The sequence below is a fragment of the Stenella coeruleoalba genome, assembly GCF_951394435.1.
Source record: "Stenella coeruleoalba genome assembly, chromosome: 7".
Classification (NCBI taxonomy): Eukaryota; Metazoa; Chordata; class Mammalia; order Artiodactyla; family Delphinidae; genus Stenella; species Stenella coeruleoalba.
Genome location: NC_137153.1, coordinates 42653778 through 42679217, shown reverse-complemented (window position 1 = coordinate 42679217; position 25440 = coordinate 42653778). Strand labels below are relative to the sequence as shown.

General features: G+C 40.7%; 1 protein-coding gene across 12 annotated transcripts in view; it reads right to left on the bottom strand.

Moving 5' to 3' along the window:
* UBAP2 (ubiquitin associated protein 2) overlaps positions 1-22940 on the bottom strand; it is a 115786-nt gene extending 92846 nt beyond the window's left edge. For 10 of the 12 annotated variants that reach the window (XM_079926150.1, XM_079926145.1, XM_079926155.1 and 7 more), the window contains exon 1: positions 22844-22940. The gene's annotated coding sequence lies outside the window, so the exon portion shown is untranslated. The other 2 variants (XM_079926152.1, XM_079926151.1) reach the window with 2 other exon arrangements.
* Positions 22941-25440: the final 2500 nt, after the last annotated feature.

Here is a 25440-nt window from a genome sequence, read left to right as displayed (position 1 = left end):
GCCTGCCGATGCAGGGGACACGGGTTCGTGCCCTGGTCCGGGAAGATCCCACATGCCGTGAAGCGGCTGGGCCCGTGAGCCATGGCCGTTGAGCCTGCGCGTCTGGAGCCTGTGCTCCGCAACAGGAGAGGCCACAACAGTGAGAGGCCCACATACCACCAAAAAAAAAAAAAAAAGGTCCACATCAAAGAAATCTTAAAAAAAAAAACAAAATACTCTGATGGATAAACAAGGTCCTGTTGTATAGCACAGGGAACTACATTCAATATCCTGTAATAAACCATAATGGAAAAGAATATGAAAAATATATATGTAAAACTGAATCACTTTGCTGTATACCAGAAACTAACATTGTAAATCAACTATACTTCAATTAAAATACAAAGAAAGAAAGAAATACTATGGGGAATTCCCTGTGCAGAGTGGTTAAGACTCTGCTTTCACTGCTGAGGGCCCGGGTTCAATACCCGGTCATCAGGGAACTAAGATCCCATAAGCCACTCAGTGCAGCCAAAAAAAAAAAGAGAAATACCATGAAACACAAAGCAACAGAAAATTATCCAATAGGAAAACCAGCAAGAGTTTGTCAGAACTTCATAGTAGATAACCAAAATAGCGCTTAAGTTTCCATCACAGTCCATTTAAAATATCCCAAAACAGCCTACAGATTTCTAGGATTATATTTCCTAATACTTTTTATATATTAACTTTCCTTTGAGTTCTACAGTACATACATGCAATTCATATTTTAGCTTATCAATTCTTCTATATCTAACTTGTCTTCCTAACCTTAAATCATAAACGAGTTAAGACCAGAAATTCATTTTATTTTGTTTTTTCCCTTCACTACTAAATAGGTGTCAATGTAAGAGACATTTGATAAATATGTTGAAATGACATGTGATAGAAGCTGGTAACATAAAAATTAAGAATGACGTAAGAAAGACCAAATCATAACAGAGCCAATGATTCCAAAAAAGAACAATACATGAATTGAATTCTGTTTTCTAAAACAATCAGTTACAGACACCTCAAAGCAAGCACTCCCAGGATGTGAAACAATGTTCCCCTATTTATAAATCTTACACATCTCAGGTTAATGAAATGACATTATACAAGTATTTCTAGTTATCTTTTGGACCTGTGTATCTTAAATTTAGAGAAGAGACGAACCATAATTCAGGATACCATTTCAGGCATCACAAGGAAAATTATGTCCCTGAAACCTATTTTAGCTAGAAAAGGTTTCACAAGCTTTTCATTGAATCAGCTATTCTAATATTATTTACTAATTTTCTTAATAGGTCCTCTGTCAACTGGAATGCTAAAGGCCACAGGCATATTACTGCACTGCCTTATACATACACTGTAAATAGCAAATAACCAATTAACCAGAATATCTCACATGCCTAATATGCCGGTTTAAAACTTTTTACTCTATTTGAATCCGTCTCTCACTGTCAGTATGAATACACACTTTGCATACTTTTTTGAGTTAAAGATTTTGAGATTTTTTTTGGTTTGGGTTTACTGTTTTGGTTGTATTATATAAACAAGGTTAATTGTTTTGTCACGATTATTTTAAGAGCTTTCTTTGAGTTTAGTGTTCTCAGATATGAATACAAACATATGAAACTGTCAAGCATCATACAAATGTGAAACTAGTATTTCTGAAATAAAGGGACTACTTGATTCTTTCTAAAATCACTTTGAGCACTAATACTCTATAATTCTATGCTAAATATCTAAAAGTTAAGCATCCAACCAAAACCTGCCTGGCTGAGTGGTATTCCCAGAGTAAAACCTTTTTTTAAAAAAGTCATTTTTAGTTTACCCACAGATTTCAACAGTTCTTTTTTTAATTGAATTATGTGATCCTTTTCTCACTCATCTTTAACTGTTTAATCCTCAGTGCCCCCATTTATGAAAATAAACTAGGTACATTAAATATAACAAAATGAGAATCTCTTCTTACAGCAGTGCCATCTGGTGATGAAAATCTGCATGTACAGAAATAAGCTAAATTGAATGGATGCTTAGATCGAGTTTTTTGATTTACAGAAGACTTTTAGTCTTAATAGTCTTGCTATTAAAACCAAACACTTTGCTGTAATGTATCTGAATCTCACTTGTCAATCAGAAAAACCATAAACTCCTTATATTTCAAACTATAAAAAATTTACTAATTCACTGCCTCAATATAAACATTAAGACTTTATATCTCTAGGGAATTCCTTGGTGGCACAGTGGTTAAGAATCCGCCTGCCAATGCAGGGGACACGGGTTCAAGCTCTGGTCCAGGAAGATCCCACATGCCACAGAGCAGCTAAGCTCGTGCGCCACAACTACTGACGCTGAGCTCTAGAGCCCGCAAGCCACAACTACTGAGCCTGAGTGCTGCAACTACTGAAGCCCGCACACCTAGAGCACATGCTCTAAAGATAAACGTGCAAGTTTATAAAGTAAGCAGAGGGGGGAAAAGTGTTACTAAAATCCTCTGGGAAAAAACAGAGCTCAGAAAACAAAGTCAACAGGATGTATGATTCAACAAATTTTCTTATGTCTTACATAAAGCCTCTGGAGAAAATGAATTCATAAAACAAGGTAAAAAGCATAAGTTACCAAAATCATTATCGACATCCTTAAAAATTACCACGAGTGAATTGTGAAAATGAGTAAGTCACGGAAATTAGACTATAAAAATCAACACCTTGGGACTTCCCTGGTGGCGCAGTGGTTAAGAATCTGCCTGCCAATGCAGGGGAAACGGGTTCAACCCTGGTCCGGGAAGATCCCACAGGCCGCGGAGCAACTAAGCCCGTAGGCCACAACTACTGAGCCTGCGCTCTAGAGCCCACAAGCCACAACTACTGAGCCCGTGTGCCACAGCTACTGAAAGCCAAGCACCTAGAGCCCATGCTCCACAACAAGAGAAGCCACGGCAATGAGAAGCCTGCACACTGCAAAAAAGAGAAGCTCCCGCTCGCTGCAACTAGAGAAAAGCCCGTGCGCAGCAACGAGGACCCAATGCAGCCAAAAATATAATTAATTAATTAATTTTTTAAAAACTCAACACCTTTAGCATACTGACATATGGGGAAATTCTCTGTTCCCTTTTCTGGGAAAAAAAGCTCTGTGTAGTAAATGAGAGTGCTTCTCCAATAAGCAACCGAGTTGCCAGGCCACAGGAATTCAGTTTACTCTTGTGTTCCATCCTATCACTCTCCACCCCCAAGAACTACTATCCTGGAACAGGTTCCAAGAGAATTCTTAGAATAGAAACAGACAAGAGCAAGAGATTCTAAAAATAATCCAGTAGAAACTCAAACATACATATCTCAAGTTCTTGAGTGGCAGGAAGCACCAGGTTATTCAATCTATACAACCAAATTTTAACACCGATTTTAACCTCACCTCATTCAAAGTAAATTAAAGATGTGATAGATTTTAACAGGGGTAAGAAATGCTACTACATTTTTAACCTCTTTAAAAACAAAATCAGCAAAATACCATATAAAGCTTCCTAGATTATCTAAAGTGCAAGAATGGTCTAAAATTACTTGTAATAGAAGGAAAGTAAACCAGCAGAATAAACCAATTTGATTAAACTACAAAGACTGTCTCTGTAAAGGGACACTTTTAGAAAATGTTTTATTAACTGTTATTTTTTTCAAGGACTTTTTGTAGATAAGATACCTCAGTGAAAGAGCTGCATTTTCAAGTGTTCCAGAATTTCAGAATGAACTGGACATGGTTAACAGCCACCTGCACTTCTATTAAAGTTTACATAAGCAAATACCACAAACTCATAAGAGAACCCTACCTAACGTTAGACATTAAAAAGGCATAAAAAAAATATTGTTGGGGGACTTCCCTGGCAGTCCAGTGGTTAAGACTGCGCTTCCAATCTGGGGGTGCGGGTTCTATCTCTGGCTGGGGAACTAGGATCCCACATGCCACGCAGAGCGGCCAAAAAAAAAAAAATTGTTGGGTAAAAATTTATCTACAAACCACGTAAACCCTAACAGAAAAACAAGGATACATCTGGTCATCCTGAGATGTTACAGAACACTTGTTGATAACATGCTGAGAACTGTGAAGACTTTGGTGAAAGCACCAAGGGCTTTATTTAAGATAGTAAGTATCACAAAGTGTCAGCATTGGAAGGTACCTCTGAAACCAGGAGGTTCATAGAGTATTTCATCCACTGCATCAAGAAATAATTATATTCCAGAAACAGCAAAATAAATGTCTTTTTTTTTTCAAACAGAATATAATTAACCCACACAACATGAATTACTTAATCAGCTAAGAGCTCAACTACTAAGAACAGAAACTAGTCTGCATCAAGAATGCTCACAGAGGGGACTTCCCTGGCGGTCCAGTGGTTTAGACTCCGTGCTTCCACTGCAGGGGGCACGGGTTCGATCCCTGGTCAGGGAACTAAGATCTCATATGCTGCATGGCGCAGCTCAAAAAAAAAAAAAAAAAAAGAATGCTCACAGAGATGCTGTTCACTCGGTCCTTAGGCCAATGGGGCCAGGTCTGTCTTAGTTAGACTGGCAAGGATGGGTAGGGGGTCCTTCATCTGTATCAAAGACTCATTCACTCATTCTCAATAGCCTGAAACCATTAAGTAATGACAATAATATAGCAACAAATGCATACCGTTTACCAAGTGCCAGACACCACTGAAGTGCTTTACGCATACAGAATTAAGTCATTACCTTACCGACAACACTCTGAAATACATCCTAATACTACTCCTATTTTACAGACAGGAAATTAAGACATACAAAGATTCACAGCTAGTTAAGTGGTAAGGTCAAGATTCAAACCCAGGCCATCTGGCTCCACAGTCTGTGTTCTCACCCGCTATGCTATGCTGCAAGCATATATATCAATTACAGATATACAACAGACTCCAACCCAGCTTCCTCTTCTTTAAGACGGCATAACTACTGTTGGCGTCACCTTCATAACTCATACCTGATGCAAAAGATCTGGTTCTGGGTCAGAATCTCACCTAGCTTCCCAGCCTTTCAGATACCCACAGGTGCTCCCTTGGTTGTCTATTGTAATGTTTTTTGGGTTTTGGGTTTTTTTAATACATTTATTTTATTTATTTATTGCTTGGCTGCGTTGGGTCTTCGTTGCTGTGAGCCGGCTTTCTCTAGTTGTGGCGAGCAGGGGCTACTCTTCGTTGTGGTTCACAGGCTTCTCATTGCAGTGGCTTCTCTTGTTGCGGGGCACGGGCTCTAGGCACGTGGGCTTCAGTAGTTGTGGCACGCAGGCTCAGTAGCTGTGGCTTGCGGGCTCTAGAGCGCAGGCTCGGTAGTTGTGGCCCACGGGCTTAGCTGCTCCACGGCATGTGGGATCTTCCCGGCCCAGGGCTCGAACCCGTGTCCCCTGCATTAGCAGGCGGATTCCTAACCACTGCACCACCAGGGAAGCCCTGTTCTTGCTTTTTCTATTAAGAAAATACCCATCATTCTCAACCTTTTTCTGCAGAGGAAATTCATTTTCTCATTCCTGCAGAGAACACTGATTTGTATTAAGAACCTCAACAAATTTGGGAAGCCCAAAGCAGCCAACAAGAGGAAGTCTACATCCCCAACTCAGGAGAGAGTAAGGCAGCTACAGTGCCAAGGAGTGCCAAGGAACTCTAGTATGAGACCCAATTACACGCAACTAAACTTATTGTGCCCTGCGTGCCAGGAGCTGACCAAGCTGATACTTTTATTCTCCACAGCTGCTGAGGGCAAGGTCAGGCCTCTAGCAGTTGGTGGACAAGGTTAACTCCCCTACGCCCAGGCTTGGCTGACAATGTTATCTGCTATTCTGTACATATGATCTGCCCACAGAAAAGATGAGTGCTGATGAACCCTTGAACATTATAGGACATCAAAAATTATTTGGTATAGTCATATTTCTCTTTTAGGTTACCTAAGGTCAGGGGAGAAAAAGGATTTAACTGCCTATGGCTGCTTCCTTACATCTGTCCCACTCCTACACTGCTATTTCTTGGCTCTAAACCCTATCTTTAACCAAGACCCTAGTTCAGTAGCTATCTTATGATTCTTTGCCCTCCTATCCCTTAGAAGCCCCTCGTTGTTCATGACCAGTCTTAATCCCTTCTTCTAACAGCCCTTTCTCTCAAAAAAGGTAGGGAAGGGGGTTTCAGACTTCCAGTGGTTATGACTCCACGCTTCCAATGCAGGGGGAGTGAGTTTGATCCTTGGTCGGGGAACTAGGATCCCACATGCCTTGCAGCATGGCCAAAAAAAATCTTAAAAAAAAAAAAAGAAAAAAATTTTTTTTAAAGGGAGGGGGCTTGGAGGGGGTACCTATACTATACGGCATTTCAGAAGACCTACAAGTTGTAATACTGTACTTTTTATTTAGATTGCAATCAAACAAGCACTCTCCAAATACCAAGATGTTACATTCATTAGAGGGTTACTACACCATAGACAAAGACTAGTAAAGGGTCTAGTTTTTTTTAATTTAAAAAAAAAAAACTTACACTGGAACTAGATTAAAATAGAATTTCTATAAATCATCCACTTACCAGAATATATTAATGGCTTTCTTATAAATCCAGTAATAATTCTTGCTAAACACACTCACACACACTTTTTTTTCTTGCTCTACGTATATCAGATTCTGTTTACCTTCCTGTGTGTTATTCTCTGGTCTTGCTCCCCCAGAATTAGTACCCACCCACATATACAGTGACACATCCAGAGTTTGCTTTCTGCTTTCAGCCTCCATTTCTGAAATCTTCTAAGCTCCTCACAGGCTCTGGCAACAAGGAATTACTATATACCTATTATCTTTAATAACCTCTAATAAAATATAACCTGCAAAAATACTGAATCACTGTGCTGAATTTAACACAATATTGTAAAGCTACTATACTTCAATTAAAAAAAAAAGAGAAGGAATTACTAGATAACTATGCTATTATCTCCTGCCATGTTCTGATCCTGTGGTTGCACAGTGGGCCTAAGGAACCAATAGAATGGTGAAACAAGTAAAGGAGGAGCCCAGAAAAACTGCTGCTCCATGAAAACACCAGAATGTCAACCCAGGTTTGTCAGCTTACTTATTAGCTAAAAGTGCCTTTCTATCCATGTCCGGTTCTTAACAGTGATGGTATCTCCAGAAGCATCGGGAATTTCCCATCATCAAATAAACAAAGTTTAAGACTCTGGAATAGTGGATCACCAACCATCACCACCCCTCATTGCATAGTACAATCACTTGAGCAACTTCTAAAAAATGAAACCAGGTCCTATTAAAATCAGGCTGCTCAGAATAGGTAAAACCCAAACATCAGTATTCTTTTTTAAAAGTTCTCCAAGCAGTTTCTAAAAAGTTAAACAAAGACTTACCATATGACCAAGCAATTCCAATCCTAGGTACATACCCAAGAGAATTGAAAACATATATTCACCCAGAAATGTGCACATGTGTTCATAAGCAGTATTAGTCATAACAGCCAGAAAGTAGAAACAACCCAATGATGAATGGATAAACAAAATGTGACATAACCACACAATAAAGTATTATCCATATTATTCAAGTACTGAAAGGAATAAAATTTCTGATAAAAACTACAACATGGATGAAACTTGAAAATGTTATGCTAAGTGAAAGAAGCCAGTCACAAAAGATCACATATGTATACTGTATTATTCCATTTATATGTAATTTCCAGAAGAGGCAAATCCATAGAGCCAGAAAGTAGATCAGTAGATGGGATCAGGAGAGAATGGATAGATGCTAATGGGAATGGGGGGCTTCTTTTTGGGGTGATGAAAATGTTCTAGAAATAGTGATGTTTGCACAACCTTGTGAATATACTAAAAACCACTGAATTGCATACTTTAAAAGGATGAATTTTATGGTATATAAATTATATATCTATTTTTAAAAGACAAAGCTCTCCACTTAAAAGCTTTTGCACAGCAAAGGAAACCATAAACAAGACGAAAAGACAACCCTCAGAATGGGAGAAAATATTTGCAAACGAATCAACAAACGATTAATCTCCAAAATATACAAGCAGCTCATACAGCTCAATATCAAAAAAACAAACAACCCAATCAAAAAATGGGCAGAAGACCTAAATAGACATTTCTCCAAAGAAGACATACAGATGGCCAAGAAACACATGAAAAGATGCTCAACATCACTAATTATTAGAGAAATGCAAATCAAAACTACAATGAGGTATCACCTCACAACGGTCAGAATGGCCATCACCAAAAAATCTACAAACAAATGCTGGAGAGGGTGTGGAGAAAAGGGAACCCTCATACACTGTTGGTGGGAATGTAAATTGATACGACCACTATGGAAAACAGTATGGAGGGTCCTTAAAAAACTAAAAACAGAACATATGACCCAACAATCCCGCTACTGGGCATATACCCAGAGCAAAAAAACACACGCACCCCAGATGTTCAGAGCAGCACTATTTACAACAGCCAGGACATGGAAGCAACCTAAATGTCCATCAACAGAGGAATGGATAAAGAAGATGTGGTACATATATACAATGGAATATTACTCAGCCATAGAAAGAAACGAAACTGGGTCATTTGTAGAGACCTGGATGGACCTAGAGAGTGTTATACAGAGTAAAGTAAGTCAGAAACAGAAAAGCAAATATCATATAATAACGCATGTATGTAGAATCTAGAAAAATGGTACAGATGAACCTGTTTGCAAAGCAGAAACAGAGACACAGACAAAGAGAAAAAATGTATGGGGAACAAACGTATGGATACCAAGGGGGAAAGGGGTGGGGGGGGGAGGAATTGGGAGACTGGGATTGACACATATACATTACAGATACTATGTATAAAATAGACATCTAATGGGAACATACTGTATAGCACAGGGAACTCTACCTAATGTCCTGTGGTAACCTAAATGGGAGGGAAGTCCAAAAGGGAGGGGATATCTGTATGTGTATGGCTGATTCATTTTGTTGTGCAGTAGAGGCTAACACAACATTGTCAAGCAACCATACTCCAATAAAAATTAATTAAAAAACAAAAACAAAAAAACCCCACAAGCTCTCCATATTTCTAATGTGCAGCCAGGATGTCAAGCCACCACTCTGGAACAGCGGCCCTCAAAGTGTGGTGTCTGGACCAGCAGCATCAGCATCACCGGAGAACTTGTCACAAATGCAAATTCCAAGGTCATCCCAGACCTAGTGAATCAGAAATGTTTAAACAAGGCTTGATGAACAATAAAATTTGAGAATTGCTGCCCTCAAAGAAACTTAGATGAAAACTTTGATCCAACTGGTTCAAATGGAAAGGTGAGAAAGCTGCAAAAAGCATAATTTTGCTTTATTATTTTACTGTATGACTGTGTAACAGTCATACAAAGTTCCAAAAAACACTGAAAAGTGGGAAAAAATAAAACCACCACCTACAGTTCCACCACCCCAAAATAACTACTGTTAATAGTTTAGTGAATAGCCTTCCAGTGTTTTCACTTGTTTTGCATCATTGTAATCCACAAGAAATGACTATATTGTACTTTTATCACAGAACATTAACATATAAACTATTATGGAAAAGCAAGGTAGCATAATAATTAGCACCTCAATTACACTATTCAGCTGAGAAGTTGGATATATTATGGGAATATGAAAGAAAATTCTTTAGGGGCCAAAATGTTTTTGGCTCCAAGCTTTTTTGATATAATTGCCTTCTAAAATGCAATACTTCTCTTCCTTGGCAAATACAGTACAATAAACATGATTTAACTGTTTCTGATTCTACATCAGTTATTTTAGCCACATGATGGGTAATGGGAGGAATTAGTATGAACTATTCTAACTCCAGGACATACCTAGGAACTTACTTTCCTAAATAAATTCATTGTATCATCATCCTTCTTGTCCTTGGCCTCTTTCTCAAAAGTGGCAGCATTGACATATGTGCATGGCTTCTGGGCAGCATAGTATGGCCACATTCCAAAAATAATTTCTGAACCCAACGACAATACAATCTTTCAGGCTGTTTCCTTGTCATTTGTTTTAAAATCATCTGCATTGTTTTTAATCACTGATTCGCTGTCTTTGGGGGGGGGGGGCCGGGGGGCAAGACGACTTTCCACCCAAGCCTTACACAGAGTAAACCCTCAATGCTTCTTGATTTTCCCCAGGTTGTTCTATGGTAGCTTGAATGATTAAGAGACAACCACTGATTCACTGACGTTAGCATGCATTATATCAAGCATCAAAAAAAAAAAAAAACAGAAAAGAAAAGAGAGGGACTTCCCTGGTGGTCCAGTGGGTAAAACTCCATGCTCCCAATGCAGGGGGCCCGGGTTCAATCCCTGGTCGGGGAACTAGATCCTGCATGCATGCCACAACTAAGAGTAATAAATCGCCAACTGAATGTTCCCATCTCAAATTCTCCTATCCCTAACTTTAGTTTGACTTGACTCTTCCACAACCATGTTCAGCTGCATTTAACCCCACCTATCCTCTCGCGAGAATCAAGTGAAGTCTCAGAGTCACTAGAACAGGATAGACGTAATGCCAATAGTCTTAGTCTGTGATGAAGACTGAGACATATTTTTGTAAATTTTTTGCCTTCACACCCTCACTCCCATTCTGCCACCACCCTCCAGCTCCACATCCATCAGAGCAAGATTAACTTCTTGCTAGTTGCTCCATCCCAAGGCCTTCATAGGGAAAGGGATAAGCAAGGAAGTTGCCTTCTCCCTTTGGGTTATTTATTTCCTCTTCCTGAGACCCAGTCAGAAAGGGGAAGGTGGGGCTTCCCTGGTGGCGCAGTGGTTGAGAATCCACCTGCCAATGCAGGGGACACGGGTCCAAGCCCTGGTCCAGGAAGATCCCACACGCTGCGGAGCAACTAAGTCCGTGCTCCCCAACTACTGAGCCTGCACTCTAGAGCCCATGATCCACAACTACTGAAGCCTGCATGCCTAGAGACTGTGCTCCGCAATGAGAAGCCACAGCAATGAGAAGCCTGCGCACTGCAACCAAGAGTAGCCCACGCTAGCCGCAACTAGAGAAAGCCCGTGTGCAGCAGTGAAGACCCAACACAGCCAAAAATAAATAAATAAAATAAATAAATTTATTTTAAAAAAAAAGAAAGAAAGAAAGGGGAAGGTGTCGAGCTATATAGGCTAATCTATCTTACCAATCTTGGGGATACAAGTTCAATAAGCCAAGTCTTTCTTTTAGTGAAGTCATATTGACCAGAACCAGTTACAAAGATCAAGAATCAAAGATTTTCAGGATTTCCCTGGTGGTCCAGTGATTAAGAATCCGCCTTCCAATGCAGGGGACATGGGTTTGATCCCTGGTCGGGGAACTAAGATCCCACATGCTGCGGGGCGACTAAGCCTGCACCACAACTACTGAGCCCAGGCGTGCCTCAATTGCAGAGCCCACGCACTCTAGAACCCACACCCCACAACTACAGCGCCCACGCGCCGCAACGAAAGACCCCGCGTGCTGCAACGAAGACCCGACACAGCCAAAAATAAAATTTTTAAAAAATTAAAGAATCAAAGATTTTTGATTCTTGATACTCTAAGCTAAAACATTATCTTAAACTGTAATATCAGTTTAACTCTTGCTTCTTATTTTCAAGCACAGAAAAGCCGTAACAATACTCAACACAGGAAAATCTCCAAACTCCGCAAGATGTGAAAAGAACTTCAGGAAATAGCCCTATTCAACAACACTCAAAATGTTACCTAGTTCAACTCCTAATCACTTAAAAGTTTTAATCCATTATCTCACATTAATTTATTGTTTTGGTTTTGGGGCAAAGCGGCATCTCTGCTAACCCCTCTCACATAGTAATCACTTTTACTGCCAAAAGTGATTAAATCCCAACTATACTTTCACAACAGACAAAACTTTACAAATCTTCAATTCTTTTTATTTTTTTAATTGAAGCTTAGTTGATTTACAATATTACATTACAAATCTTCAATTCTTACTGAAGACATAAAATATTTCAAGTACTCTCATTTTTCACATCTCTGCACAAATCATTTAAACATTTGGCACTCAATTGTTACAAATACACAAATATTTCACAATTGATGTAAAAGGTTCAGTATATCCATTACTAAGCTATTTGAAAACAGCTATACACTGATTTTTTAAGTACTTCACACCCACAGCTTTTCATTACAGTTCTTCAGCTTTCCTCATATATTCAAGATATAAAGTCTTGAACTGCTTGGCTTTTTTTTTTTTTTTTTTACAGCATATTTGTTTTATTCTAATGGCATCCTTATTATTGTTTCACTCATGCCAAAAGCAACTTTTTAAAAAATGTCAGTTACCTGAAGAATGTATCCATCAAAACATAGTCACACAATCCATTTAAATGTTACCACACCTGTCACTTATGCACCAGGCTCAGTTTTCATTCAAACCAAATACAAAATTCCTTAATAAGGAACTCTCCTACGACTACATTGAGAAAATATTCCATACCCTTTTCCTTCTCACAAGGATGTGCATCAAAACCTGTTCAACTATTCTATACATCCAGATTAATTTCAAAAACAATGGCTTAGAAAAATTACCTTCCATGTACTCTTGGAAACTGCATGTAATTGTAAGCAATGACTACATAAACTATATTTCTCAAAAAGAATACACTCACTGCCTCCATTTCCTCACTAAACAACTCCTTAACTTTCAGTCTGCTTTCCACCACCCTACCACTGCAACAGAAGGAAAGATACTATTTCCCCAGGTCACCACTGACCTCCACATAATTGTCGAATCTTTCTTGTTCTCATTCTTTCACCTGTCTCTGGCATACAACACATTGTATAACTTTTTCCCTTGGTTTTTAAGACACTACACCATCTTAGTTCTTTTGTTCTCAAATCCTAAGCGGCATCCCATCTTTCTCCCACCCCTGAAACAACAAAATTGTTCAATTCTTAAGCACGTTCTCTCTTCTCACAGAAATTTTATACCCTACTGGCATCAATAATTACCTCCAACTTCAAAGCAAAAGCTAAAGACTATGTCTCTCCAGAGATTCAGCCTCCAAGTAACTGCCTATTAGATCGCTACACCTATAATGGAATTCATCCAAAACTGCCTCATTTGAAGATTTCCAAAATTTTCCAAGTAACCAACAGCATTTTTCAAGTGTTCCAGAGCTCAAAACCTTTAAGCCATTCTTTTAGTGCACCATTTCTTCCTATACCCATATTCAAGTAATAAAGGATTTAAGGCCTTAAATCTATGCCTTCCTTTACATTCTCTCTGCCATCAACTTTCTACAGGTACCTGAATTAAGGGTCACTGTACTTAAAGCCTCAAAGGTTCTAAGAATTTCTAAGGTATCTGTATCAACCAGAATATCAATAATTGTCTCTTCTCTACTTCACTGAAATGTCACACCCTTATTTATCTGTCTGAACTATCTTAATTATGAAACTGATGTCAAAGTGGAATGTTTAATCTTTTAGAATACTGCTTAATGCTAACTGTTAAACTCCATCAACTTCTGTTCACAAACCACCAACCATCACAAATACAAGGTCTTTATTCCTTTCTGATCCCTACACTTGTCATTCTCCCAAATTGCACCTGTTTTTTTGTTTTGTTTTGTTTTTTGCCTCCAACCTCCACAGACATGTTTTCTCAACAGCATACTGAACATAACACCCATTTTCTCATTTTCTGTCCTTGGAAAATCACAGGCTTGGAAGTCGCAAAAATTACTAGATTAAGCAACCTTGACCACTTTACTCTTTCTCAAGTCTGTGAGGAGCACCAAAGAAGATAATGTACCTCAGATGCTTAGCCTAGATCCTAATCGCTACCATAAAGGGTAGCAACTATCAGATTAATGTACACTGACCACTTTCTTTTCTGTTGATTCTATTTCAAAATACTGTCAATTTATTCAAACAATTCAAATAACTTTACTGTGGTATAATGAGTAGTTCACCCTTCTTAAGTGTACAATTCAATGATTTTTAGAATTTATGAAGCTGTACAACTATCACCACGGCCAACTCTCACTCCAACACCCATTTTCTCATTTTCTGTCCTTCAATGTAAACAGCAATTACTCTTTACTTGACATCCATAATAACTCCATGGTGTTTTAGGGTCACTTAACGATATACTAAACAGCCCTACTTAATAGCAGCTTGAGTTCTTAGTGTAATTTTATAGGCTTCCTGGTCATTTCTTTGTCCTACAGATGGCTAGACCGTCAGAGTATATAAATTGGTTCATGGTAAGCTAGCTACATCCCATTACAGCTAGGATCTTTTGATAAAGTGAGATAAGCATTAGAACAATTAAACAGCTCAAACTGCCTTTAAAAAAATGAAAGTTCTTCTGTGATAATAAAATAGTAAATGGTCTGCTTTAGCTAACAAGGATTTTATTCCTGTTACCAACACCTGGATTGTTCTGTAATATACAGGGGTATTTTTTCCACCATTACCTTAGCACACCCAGTCACAAGGAATTAAAAAGGTACTAAATAGGGACTTCCCTGGTGGCACAGTGGTTAGGAATCTGCCTGCCAATGCAGGGAACGTGGGTTCGAGCCCTGGTCCGGGAAGATCCCACATGCCGCAGAACAACTAAGCCCATGTGCCACACAACTACTGAGCCTGCGCTTTAGAGCCCGCAAGCCACAACTACTGAAGCCTACACACCTAGAGCCCCGTGCTCTACAACAAGAGAAGCCACCGCAATGAGAAGCCTGCGCACCACAACGAAGAGTAGCCCCAGCTCGCCACAACTAGAGAAAGCCCGCGTGCAGCAACGAAGACCCAACGCAGCCAAAAATAAATATATAAATTTATTTTTTTTAAAAAAAGGTACTAAATAAGCTAAGGATTTTTTTAAGAAGCCATCTGATCTTCAGCAATTCAAAGAAGTATTTCACCAAGTAACTGATATTATACCAGGAAATTTCTCATCAAAATACAATGAGATCTTGATTGGAGGGGAAAAATTGAGACATTCATTAAGTTATAATAAAAAACTGCCCCAAAGAAAATGTTTAATGTGACTAAATTACATTAAGAATAACTTTGTTTCTCTTTTACTAGTTGCTACAAATAAACTACCAAGTCAAGGCCAAACAAGATAACAATAATATGGTAATCCAAATAACAGCAAATTCCAATAAAACTTAATTTTGAACGTTCAAAATGTTTTAACATTCCAAGTGTTTTAACAAAAGAAACAATTATAACTTCAGGAATATGCCCATAATTGATCCTACAGGAATAACCCAGGAAAAGTAAGGCTCAGACTCCCAATACCTCAAGGAAGACTTGCCCAGTACCTGGAATCAACTGGCAGTGCTTTCCTCTGTCACTCCCAACAGCATCCTCATTCCTAACTGCACTGTCTTCCCACTAGAATTAAGCACCTAGAGAACAGGGACAGTGCATTATTCATCTGTATCCCTAGCACCTAACAGTTGCTAACAAGTAGCAACAATAAATCTTTGTTCAAGTAAACACCTGTATAGTAGCATATATCATTAACAACAACAAAAAACTGTCATTCAGGCCTAATTTGGATTAACCTACATTCTGAGCATTTCAGAGAAATAAAATATCATGAGAATATACTATGTAAAAAAGTTTTTATAAATGTAATAGCTTAGCTTCATTCCCACATCAAAAAGGAAATTTCATCAGTGTTTCAAAACTTGGGGTGGGCAAAGGAGTAATAGGACACTTTCAGTCTTCCAATGGCCCAAGAAAATTACACTTATCCTACAATAAACTGCAATTTACTTAACATTTGCAAGAATTATCTTAACTGAGTAACAGCAGTAGTTACCTCTTGCTTATCAGATCATCTGACTGGCAGTTACATCTGATAAATAATTGAGAAAATAATCAGTTAAGAAATGGATTATCAGGACTTCCCTGGTGGTCCAGTGGGTAAGACTCTGTGCTCCCAATACAGGGGGCCTGGGTTCAATCCCTGGTCAGGGAACTAGATCCCGCATGCATGCTGCAACGAAGATCCCGCAGCTAAGACCTGGTGCAGCCAAAATAAATAAGTACTAAAAATACTAGCCTAAGCTTTAAAAAAAAAAAAAGAAAGAAATGGATTATCATTCAGTAGTATACTTCAGTGACAATACCTAAATAGGGTAAATCAGAAACCCTGATTGAACAGGGAGTTATAAAAGACATTTTCTGAACAACTGGGAAAATCTGAATGTGGATTTATATCAGATTTTTACTGACATTATACATTATATTTTAAATAATTATTCACTTTCCTAGGTGTAATAATGTTACTGTGACTGTTTGTAAGAGAAGCTTTTTGTTGTAGAGACACTTGCTAAGGAAATATTTAGGCATAAATGTCAAGATGTCTGCATTTTACTTTCAAATCATTTAGCCACAGAAGATAATGTGTGGAGTATATACAGAAAAAAGTCAATGTAGGGCTTCCCTGGTGGCGCAGTGGTTGAGAGTCCACCTGCCGATGCAGGGGACACAGGTTCGTGCCCCGGTCCGGGAAGATCCCACATGCCGGTCTGAGAAGATCCCACATGCCGCGGAGCAGCTGGACCCGTGAGCCACAGCCGCTGAGCCCGCGCGTCCGGAGCCTGTGCTCCGCAACGAGAGAGACCACAACAGTGAGAGGCCCGCGTACAGCAAAAAAAAAAAAAAAAAAGTCAATGTGGCAAAATATTAAGTAGTAACTCTACTTAAAAGGTACACATTATACTCTTCCAGATTTTATAGATTTGAAAAAACTTTTTAATTGGAGGAAAGCAAACAGAAAAAAGAATTAAAACTGCAAAAGGACAGAGAAACAATAAACACCAGGCAAGCATAAGACCGTATGGCAGGACTTCCCTGGTGGCACAGTGGTTAAGAATCCACCTGCCACTGCAGGGGACACAGGTTCAATCCCTGCTCCAGGAAGATCCCACATGCTGGGCAGCAACTAAGCCCCTGTGCCACAACTACTGAGCCTGTGCTCTAGAGACCGTGAACCACAACTACGGAGCCCACGTGCCACAATCACTGAAGCCCACACACCTAGAGCCTGTGCTCTGCAACAAGAGAAACCACCGCAATGAGAAGCCCGCACACTGCAATGAGGAGTAACCCCCAGCTCACCGCAACTAGAGAAAGCCCGCATGCAGCAACAAAGACCCAATGCAGCCAAAAATAAATAATTTTTTTTAAAAAAGGTATGGCAGAAATATATCCAAAACATCCATAATTACCATAAACATGAATGGTCTCCATGCTCCAGTTAAAAGAGCAGTTGGCAGCCTGTATTAAAAAGCAAAATCCAGCCGTGTGGTGTTCATAAAAGATCTACCTAAAACATCCCACTAGAATTGGCTAAAACTAAAAATTAAATCACTACCAAATGTTAGCAAGGATGTGGAGCTCTTACCCATTCGGTCTTGAGAATTAAGTTCTAATGTCTATAGTATCCATTCTATGTACGAATTAAATTCTTCTGTAGGTGTCTAGAATGATACTAGCTATGGAACATCCTCAAGAGAATTGAGAAAATAGTCACTCAACTTTCTGTGTTCTGTGGTTCAAATGTGGTGCCTAATTAAGAACGACTGTACAATACTATGGAAAATAGTTTGGGATTACCTGGTGAAGTTACACACACCCCACACACAACCCAAAAATTCCACTCTCAGTTATACATAGTCTCAGCAAATCAGTTTACTGTACTTGTTTTGAGGTGGCGTGCAAATGTTCACAAGGGGAACGAGTATAATTTGTAATTGCAAAAAACCGGAAATGAAACGAACATCCATCACAATAGAATAAGATGTGGCATATCCTTACAATGGAATACCACACTACTGAAAATGATGGAGAGTTGTAAGAATCAATGTGGATGAATCTAAAACATATAAAAGAAGTATCAGAAAATCATACAATCCCATTTAGATCAAGATTGAAAACGGGAAATACTAAACTATATATTGTTTATGGATACATACCAAGTAAACATTATTTTAAAAAATAATAAGGTCAAAATATAGGGTAATGATAACCCCTGGGAAAGAGAAAAAGTAACATCTAGGAGATGGGGATTTTAGGTAGCATTAATGTTCCATTTTTGGTCATTTAACTAGTTTTTGAAAACTCTACACGTGTTTTTCTACCTCATATACCTCCTTTGGTGTGTATTCTATATTTTTCAATAAAAAATCAGTAAGTATGCAAAGTACAATCTCATTTTTTAAAAGGTATATACTTCACGTAGGGAAAAAAGGATTTATACTAAAATGTTAAAACCATTTTAAGTCTTTTTTTTTCAAATTTTCTAAAACGTATTTTCTTATGTAAAATAGTGCCAGCCAGCCTGACTCAAAAACCAACTTTAAAATGGAAATTTGTAAATTAACTTGAAAAAAGAGAGGGAGAGGAACTGGTTTGGTATAGAAAACAACTTAAAGTGAGGCTTGTCAATCAATCCTAAAGCCAGTCACTTGTTTCCCAGACCCTACTTCAGTTAAACTTGTATTTTTTAAGCCTACTTATTCCCTTGCTTATGATCTGACAAACATTATATTATTATCAAATGAAAAATCCCACCCTTCAAAGAGCACACATTCCAGCTGCATAGACATGCACAATACAGGTAGCACTATACACCTTCCCCAAGCCCATGAGATTGCAAAGATATTTCAGGTTTTCATCTGCTCGCTTGGGAAGCAGCATGTTATGGTGGCAAAGAAAGTCAGAAGGAATACAACCTCCTCACTTGAGACTTGAGTGTTTTTGTAGGGGGGTGAAGGAACAGAAGAAGGCAACAAAAAAAAGAGAGAGAGAGAGAGAGAGAGAAAACAAGGGAAAGAGAGGAATAAGAGGAAAACAGAAAGGAGGATGGGAATGGAAAGAATTAAAGAAGGCACAGAGAGAAAGACACTAATAAAGAGAAGCAACTCTGAGCTTCCAAAAGTCTTCATAGGTATATCTAGGACTGATTTGATGAGAAGATTAAGACAGGTAAAAATTTTTGAGTAAATATTAAAGCACTGAAGTATTTTGGGGGGAATTCCCTGGCAGTCCAGTGGTTAGGATTTCACACTTCCACTGCAGAAGGCACGTGTTCGATCCCCGATCGGGGAACTAAGATCCCACAGGCTGTGACACGGCCAAATAAAGTATTACTGGCTTGTGTATGTACAACATAACTTTAAATGAGTAAGTTCCTATGTGACATCTTACTTAAAAAGTTAATTATAACACAAGAAACAAAGTTACAGCAACAGGTCTAAATCCAAATGAAATTCTCTAGTCTACAAATCCTTGAAAATATTCTCATTAATGAAATTTCTGACCTAATCAAATATACGTTCTTTTATTTTTAGAGTTCCAAACGAAGAAAAACAAGCAATACATTCCTAACAATCTTTAAAAGTAGAGCATTGCCTAGTCTAAAATGAAACACCTATTCCTTAGTCCAAGCCCTGTTTCATAAATTAATTCCAAATAGTTAACTGGGTTCCAATTTAATTGAGCTCATAACTCCAGTATGAAAATGAGTTTTCTGAAAATTGAAACTCACTGTAGTACACATGCCATGTCAGCCAGAAATTCACGAACCTGTTCTTCAATACCTAGGCCAAGAATTTTCACAACTAAAATAATGGGACTTCCCTGGTGGTGCAGTGGTTAAGAATCCGCCTGCCAATGCAGGGGACACAGGTTCGAGCCCTAGTCCGGGAAGATCCCACATGCCGCGAAGCAACTAAGCCTGTGTGCCACAACTACTGAGCCTGCACTCTAGAGCCCGCGAGCCACAACTACTGAGCCCACTCGCCTAGAGCCCGTGCTCCGCAACAAGAGAAGCCACCACAATAAGAAGCCTGCTCACCGCAACAAAGAGTAGCCCCTGCTCACCACAACTAGAGAAAGCCCGCTGCAGCAACGAAGACCCAACGCAGACAAAAATAAATAAATATTTTTTTAAAAAAAACTAAAATAACTTTCTTTAAAAAGCACAGGAGGCACATCTTTGAAAGAAACACTGTCAAGAAAACAAACAAACAAACAAAAGGTAGGAGGGGGACTTCCCTGGCGGTCCAGTGGTTAAGACTCTGCGCTTCCACTGCAGGGGGCGCAGGTTTGATCCCTGGTGTGGGAACTAAGATCCCACATGCTGCGCGACATGGCCAAAAAATAAAATAAATTTAAAAACAAAAGAATAGGAAATTTCAGCATACAAAGTTTGCATTATAATTGTCAAAACAAACCCAACTAATTTGGTCTTTGGACTTAAAAAAGAAAAAGGACTCCATCCCTAAACACTTATTTGATAGTTGGATCAAAAATATTTCAAAACCTACCACAGGCTTCCAAGTGATATTTCCTGTCTTTGCCTTACTTCAAGTTGTATCTCCACTCTCCTTTTGGGGGAAAAAAAGAGAAAACAGCTGCTTCTAAGCTCTATCAGAGATCCACCATCTCACCAGTCAACACCACCAGTGCCACACTATTTAGCTTTTAAAGGACACTCCATATACTCAAATTAACAACTAAGAGCTAACTGATAATTGCTGACTTACCGGTTGCCTCACAAGATAGATTTGTTTAAAAGCAAAGGAACTTCACAGTCTGTGAATTCATGCAGACCATTTCTTTTGAGCAGGCATTAATCCTTTATAATACACTTACCCCCCCCAAAAAAAGTGTCTTATAACAACAACAACAAAATCTTAACAGTTAAGTTGTCATTAAAAAAAAAAAAAGGACTGAGGAATCAACACTTCAAAAGTAAAGGCTTCACTTCAGACCAGATCAAACCTTCAAGACTGATTTATACTCTCTATGTGTAGTTCATACTCAAGAGAGTAGAGAGAGCAACCAGTTCCCATCAAAACACAGATACTGAAATAAACCCGTTCTCCTACCATTTCTCACCAAACAATAAAAGTCACTCAGGCTAATACCAAGAGACACTCCTAGTGAGCACGGCACAGGCTGCACCAGTTAACGAGGAAAGGGAAGCAGAGGTGTTAACTGTTGTTTCAGCCTGGTTCTAAAGGCAGCTCCATGTGACTACTGCTGGTCCCTCCCACATTTAAAGAGAGAGGCCAGAGGAAACCAGAGCAGCAGGAAATAGGCAGGAGGGGCAACTACCACAACCCTTTCCCATGGCCTCATTCCCATGGCACCACTTCCAGTCATATTTCAATCACAACAAAAACCTGCCTTCTCTCAATCGTTTTAATTATCTAAGGTCAGAAACAACAAGGAAGCAGGTGGAGAAAATCAGAGCTGTGGGAAGCAAGAGGACAGGGGCGGGGGAAAAATCTCACTACACATGTGAACTAGCCTTAAGGAGGAAAAACCAGGAGGAACACATTGCAAGCGAGCAGAAACGTAGTGTGGGGAGAACTAATCACTTCTGCCTAATGATAAGTGAAGGCTCCACAGCAATGGGAGGATAGCCCTAACCAAGGGGCTCTGCAGGTAGGTAAGAGACGCTGGTGCACTGGAAGACCCTACCATCTCCGGAGAGTGGAATTTATTCCCTTTCCTGAGACAGACACCACCCGAGTCACCCAATCCCCAGGATATAGGAGAGCTTAGGTATTATGTTCACCTTCCTTCCACTTTTGTTAGACAAACTGACACTAAAAATTACGAATGTACAATTCATGGTGAAAAGTGAGGAACACACTAACTACTGACATACCCCTTGGTTTAAAAAATTACTATCATAATCGAAGAGAAAATATAAAATAACTGGGTTCACCCAAAAAGTGAATTATATGCCCTTCAAATAAAAGATGATCTTTGGATATCTTATGGAGACCTCAGCTCTCAATTGTTAGGGCACAGAAGAGCAGAAGAAAGTAAGCCTAAATACTGGTGGAGACACCTCGGATACAAGTAGAAACAATCTCCAACAGAGGTGGAAGTAAACTACAGGGCTATGTCAAACAGGAAATAACAGGAATAATGATGGAATCAACTCCTAGAGAGAACAAGGATAAACGAAGACCAGAGTGGTGAGTTTAGTGATGGCACCTGAAATGCCTGGACAACTAATTAGATTGAAAATCCAGGGGAAAAGGTGGGAAAGCAGAGTGGGAAAGCGATTCCACGGCAAAGAAAACTGAGATGCAATGCACCAATTAAAAAATAACATTTGGAATAATGTTATAAAAGAGAGCGCTTTAATTACAAAGCCCCTCTCAAACCTACGCTAAAGAACAACTGTGACACAGCCAGACTACAGAAACTAGGACTGAGGAGGAAAACTGAGTCCCAAGTGTCCGACACCAAAGCCTTCCAGAATGAGGAGAAACAGAACTGAACTTTGCCTCCGGGTAGCCGGGAAAGGCTAGAGAGTGTAGAAGTTGGGCTCTGAGATGTCCAGTCCCAGGACTAGAGACAGGCGTGAAAGCGGAAAGGTGGTCAGCGACAGCGTGGCGCGGGAGCGCGAGCGGACAGGCAGGGAGGGACAACGGTGGGAGAGAAAACCACACCCTCCAGGGCAGAAACCCGACGGGGGGGAGGGGTAGGCGCCCCCTGGGGCTGGGTGGAGCCGGGCCGCCAAGGATCCGGGTAGGCAGGAAGGAGCACAGGACAACCCGCGGGGGAGAGGAAGGACAGCACCCAGGCCTGGGCAAACTGAGGACGCACGAAGCCGGCGAGGGAAGCTCGGCCAGACCTCACGGTGGGCGCTGGGGCAGTATGAAGGAGTCTGGAGGAAAGAAGAGCTGAACCCAGGACTACGAAGCGCAAGCTGCAGCGCTCAGCGACCTGGAACGGGAAAGGAGAGAGAGAGGGTGGCAATTACCGCAGCTGCTCTCGCTGGACTCGGGACCCACCGCCGCCGCCGCCGTTCGTTACCTGCCAATGTGCCTCTTACAAAGCGGCGGCGGCGGCAGAGGCGGTCCGACCTGTCACGTGACCTCTACGTCACGCGCGAAGGAGGGGCCGCTGCACTTAGCTCGCTGCGGTAGCTCATCAGCCCGCCCACAGAGCGCGTCGCTTCCTTCAGCCGCCCCCGACGCCCACCAGGCGAGGCCAACAGCTCCGAGGTGGAGCGGGGAGGTACGCGGATGGAGCCAACAAGGGAGATTTAACGGAGTTTCTCATACTCGGAGTTATCAGGGACGTACTACCCACAGCATCCAGGATGCCCACAAGAGCAGCGTTGTCGCTCTGTGATGACCTCTCAAGGCACCGCAGGTCACTCCCCTGCGGCCGGTTTCCCCCCGTCACGTGATATAGTTCAACCACTCAAGACGACCCTAGCCTCCCAAACGTTGTGCGAGGGGGCCACGACTCCCAACCTGCTGCACAGCAAAGGCACCCACCACCACATCCTTTCCCTCCCGTGTTCGTAGATGGTGCGCCTGTGACTTCGGACCGACGGAAGGCCGAGACGGAAAGTGGACAGGGTTAGCATCTGAGACTAATAACCGTGGACACCGCCAGGTGGCTGAGCGTGGTTCCTACTGGGAGATGTAGTCCCGGCGGGGGCGTGGGGTTCCGGTACCACGTTGCCGGGCCCACGCTCCGCCCCGCCCTCCTGCGCGGGAAAATGCCAACGGCCCGCGAAGGTTGCCGCGGCACCCACCTGGCTTCAAGCAGCACCTCCACTGGGCGGGAGGAGCCTCGCAGCGTCGGCCCTGTTGAATGTGGGCTCGAATTCTGCACCCCCAAGCCCCTTATGCCTGAAAACACATTTATTGAAAGCCCACTCGTTGTCGGTCGTTTATACAACCACTGTTATTAAATCACAGAATCAACTCTTTGAGGAAGGGATTGTCCCGGTTTTAAGCGTAGGGAAATCATTCGGTTTGCTGGCTGAAGAGACCCAAACCAGGTTTTCTATCTCCAAACAATGAATAACCCGCCTTGCAAAATGACCTCACCTGTTTTAACTCCAGGAATTAGGCATAAAAAGAAGATAATGGTTTATAATTGTAGCATAGTATTTTAGAGTTTAAAGTATTTTCTCATTTACTGGCCTATTTGATCCTCAAAGGCAGTATCTGAGACTGGTTAGACACACGAACTTTGGAGTCCACCAGGCCTTACCTCAATTCGAGCTTTTCTTTGTGATAACACCACTTCACCTGCTTGTGAAATTAAATGAGATTACGTGAACTACCACTTTGGCACAGAATAAACCTTCAGTAAGTATTAGTAATTATTTTCACACCCTGTATGCATCCTTTGGGCACAACATGTCTAAGTAAAGGTGAGAAGGGAGTTAGCATATAGTGAGTGATCTTTGTGTAGAGCACTATGCTAATTACTAACTTGCTAGTTTCAATAATAGACTAGTTACAGATTAAATTACTTGATGAAAAACACTTGAAACCTTAATGTCCTGCTCAGTTCAGGGGAAGCCTTTGTTATTCATCTGCATTGATCAAAGAATGCTCAGGCTGTGCCTTTAACAAACAACTTATTATCATGACCATTCATGTGTAGATGTATCTTATCTCTCTTTTGACAGTAAGCTAGGATTTTGTCTGGTCAATTCAGTCTTTCTCCTTTTTGTATTCCTGCCCTACCGAAAGGTGTGGGAGAGTCTAAGATGAAAATTACCCTTGAGAAGCAAAGACTTGATGAAAAGAGCATAAGAAAACACTTCCAAAAGGATGTATACAAACCTGATAACAGCTGTATCTGAGAAGTGGGAAAGAGGGTTGTGATTGAGGGTGCTAGTCAAATCTATAATGTTTTAATTTTCTACACGGAGTAGTACTGGTGTTTTAATTAAAGATTAACTTTTAAGAAAAGAGAGACCAGGGACTTCCCTGGTGGCACAGTGGTTAAGAATCCACCTGCCAATTTTGGGGACACAGGTTCAATCCCTGGTTCAGGAAGATCCCACGTGCCGCGGAGCAACTAAACCCGTGCACCACAACTACTGAGCCTGCACTCTAGAGCCCACGAGCCACAACTACCGAGCACAAGTGCCACAACTACTGAAACCCGCATGCCTAGAGCCCGTGCTCCGCAACAAAAGAAGTCACGCAATGAGAAGCACGTTCACCGCAAGGAAGAGTAGGCCCCTCTCACCACAGCTAGAGAAAGCCTGCACGCAACAACGAAGACCCAACGCAGCCAAAAATAAATAAATTTATTTTAAAAAGAGAGAGACCAGAGACCATGTGTTAGCTTGTACATGCTATGTTACCTCTCCAGACCTCAATTTCCTCTCGTTAATATATTTTAAAACATCTGTCTGGCTTCCCTGGTGGGGCAGTGGTTAAGAATCTGCCTGCCAATGCAGGGGACACGGGTTCAATCCCTGGTCCGAGAAGATCCCACATGCCGCAGAGCAACTAAGCCTGTGTGCCACAACTACTGATGCCACAACTACTGAAGCCCACGCGCCTAGAGCCCATGCTCTGCAACAAGAGAAGCCACCGC